Source organism: Rousettus aegyptiacus, unplaced genomic scaffold (genome assembly GCF_014176215.1).
Source record: "Rousettus aegyptiacus isolate mRouAeg1 unplaced genomic scaffold, mRouAeg1.p scaffold_m13_p_12, whole genome shotgun sequence".
NCBI classification, from domain to species: Eukaryota; Metazoa; Chordata; class Mammalia; order Chiroptera; family Pteropodidae; genus Rousettus; species Rousettus aegyptiacus.
Window position 1 is genome coordinate 180,266 of NW_023416287.1, and position 3,120 is coordinate 183,385.

The following is a 3,120-nucleotide window of genomic DNA, read 5'->3' on the forward strand; positions in this document are numbered from 1 at the left end:
GGCCTGGAGGTCCTCGAAGATGACAGCGCGGTAGTGACGCAGCACGTCCGGGACGCTGCAGGCGCGGAGCCTGGCCCAGACTGGCGCGCTTCCCAGCAGCACCAGCAGGAGCGCCCAGAGTGCAGGCTTGGGGGGCACCTGGAAGGGTCCCCAGTTCAGGGAGGGTCGCCCAGGCCTGTGCAGGGGCCTCCCCTCCAGCAGCCTGCAGGCAGTTTGCTTCAGTGCCGCCACCCGCCAGCGCGGAATTTCCGAGGTCTAATGAAACGGAGGTGGCACTGTGTGTCCAGGGAAGGGCCTTGGCACAGGTTGGGCAGGACACGACCCTGCTGTTTTAGGCCTTAAAGAAAGCGAGACTCAGGCCTGCAGACCCACAGCTCGGTGGTGAGCTGCACAGGGCGAGGGGGCGGAGGGGGCGGCTCCAGAGGCAGGAGCCCCGCCACCCTGACGTGCTTGGCCGCCAGAAGCCAAGTGTCCACAAGACTGGATGTAATGGCTGGCCTAGGTCTGGGGCACAGCCTGGCCCCTGGCCCCTCCCAGGCACAGCACCCCCATGCGCCACACACCGCTCACCTCTGGGTGCCCACAGCACGAGGCTGTTGGCCGGTGGCTCTGCCCTCCCCACCGGAGGCTAGGGCAGCTCCCACCAGCAAAGGCTCTGCTATGATCAGCTAAGAGCCGTGGGAACTGGGGCCCCCTTGCACCCTCAACCCAACCAGGACAGGGGTGAGGGCTGAGCTCAAGGCCACACCCCCCTGGAAGGGGAAGGCTTGGGGAAACCCCCAGAGGTGATGGAAGGGGACAGCAAGCACTCCACTTGAAGGCCACCCCCTGCCCTGAGAGGGGACCAGCTCTCGTGGGTAGAAACCCCCACCCCCAGCAGTCCACACACCAAAGAGAAAGAACAGCTGTCCCCAGGCCCCCAGCCCCCAAGCCGCCGGAGTCAGACAGGGGCAGGAAACTCAGTCATGTGAACCGAGGGAGACCAGGACTCGGCTTCCCAGCCCTGGCCGGGGGCCTCGGCACAGCCCGGCCCGCTCCTAGACCTGGCGTCTGCAGGGCGCCTGCTGGAGGGGCTGTGGCTAGCTGTGCCCCTCTCGACCCCCAGCGTGCTGGTCACGATGCCAAACATGCTGGTCGTGACGCCAAGCCCGGTCGCCCCTGCGCCTGCTGTGGGTCAGAGATCACAGTAAGAACCAGAGGACGGGCACTGGCACCGGAGGGATGTCCGAGTGGGGCAGGTTGGTTGCCCAGGGGGTCCTCAGGCGGCCTGTCCCCCAGCCCCCCGCAGCCACACACACACAGGGTCCCAAGGCTTGGGCCACCCCCATCCCCCAACATCACTGCCGGGAAAGGCCAGGCCTAGCACCCAGGGCCAGGCCTCAGTGGCCGTGACGGGAACGGAGGGGGATTTCCGGGTCAGTGGGGCACAACGGAACAAGCAGAACTGTGTGTGCTCCCAGCCCCAGGGCCCAAGCGATCCCCCTCCCCAGTGGCCGAGCTGCTCACCATGAGCCTCTCCAGTCAGGCCCTCCCCTACTCCTGCCAGTGCGACGGGAACATGATCCGGGGGTCCTGGGGGGCGGTGCAGCGGCCACTCCAGGCCCCACTCCGGGCCCTGGACGGGCAGCAGCAGGGCGGCGGGCGGCAGGCGGACTCGGCTTTTGAAGTTGGCTCCTCTGAGCAAAGGCGGGAGGGAGCGGGAGGGAGGCCCAGGTCCCAGCCCTGCCCCCTCCCCTCCCCACCCCTATCCAATCGCTTCTTCAATTAACCTGACCCTGGAGCCCAGCCGCGCTGGGCTCTCTTCCCACCCAGTGGGTCTTGGACTAAGCCATCAGCCCCAGTGCTCTGTGGAGGAGGGGGTGGGGTGCCCAGGAGGTAGAGGGCAAGACAACCGGGGGGTGGGAGAGCCAGACAAGTAGGGGCTGCCTGCACCCCTCCTCCAGGTCCTCTTCCGTGGTCTGCGAGTACTGCCCTCCCGGGAACTGGCTGCTGGCAGAGACAGGTAAGCAGGACCCAATCGCCCCGCAGCGGCCAACCCTAGCAGCCTGACACCCAGGGGTCCTGCCTCAGCAGGTCCCAGGCGCGGGACTTCCCGCTGACCAGCACTCGGCTGAGAGGTGCCGCCTGCTGCCAGCCCCTCCTGGCTCAGGGGGTCTTTCCCTGGGGGAGGCCATGGCTGCTTGCCCAAAGAGGCTCGCGGGGGATTGGGCCCGCCCATTTAGGGCTGCTACCCTCCCCAGCAGCGCCTCAGACGGTGGCCCCTGGGACCCAGGAGCCTTGAGTTGGAGCTGAAGCAATGTCGGTGAAAGACAGTCTGGCTGCGTTTTCACCGCAGAGAAGTGGAGACTAACTCAAAGCATCTGAGAAAACCCCAAGGCAGTCACGCGAGGGTACTCCAGATGCTCTGGAACTTTCCAAGGCCCTGCAGGAGGCCTCACCTGACATCAAGGCCAGAGGAAGTACCCAGGAGAAGCCACGCCCCACTCGGGGCACAGAATGCCACCAGGAGCCCTGTGACGGCCAAGTCGCCGCCCTTCCTGGGCGTTGGTTTCCATGTCTGCAGAGGCTGTGGGCTTTCAGGCCCCTGAGCGCTTTGGGAATCACCCTTCGGGGTAATGAGGAGACCCCTCCGCCCCCTCCACAGGACGCTCCAGCCACGGCGCACGCCCCCCGCCCCAGAGAAGAAATGGCAGGACTCCGACAGCGCGGGGAGCCGAGGCCGCGCCCCCGCCCTCACGCCCCCCAGTCTGCCAGGCATGCACCTCTCAGGTCACAGATGAGGCGTTACTAGTGGCTTAGGGTGCTCGCTGGTTATAAAGTAGAAAGGACAAATCCACCTGAGTCGTGAGAAAACCTCCTGGTGACCCCGTCCTCCAGCGCAGCCCGAGTCAGCCCTGCGGCCCTGCGCGACAGGCCCAAGGGGACACGGCATCACCAAGCAACGTGCACGGCCCCGCCTTCCCCACAAGACGGTGCCGGGTCACGCAGCTTCCTCTGCAGGTCCGGCTGTCGCTATGGGCAGGAGGCGTCCTCGCAAACAAGAACACCTGAGCCCCAAAGGAGACTGGACTGGGGCATGCCGGGAGCACCGAGGAAACCAGCAGGTCACCAGACCCTAAC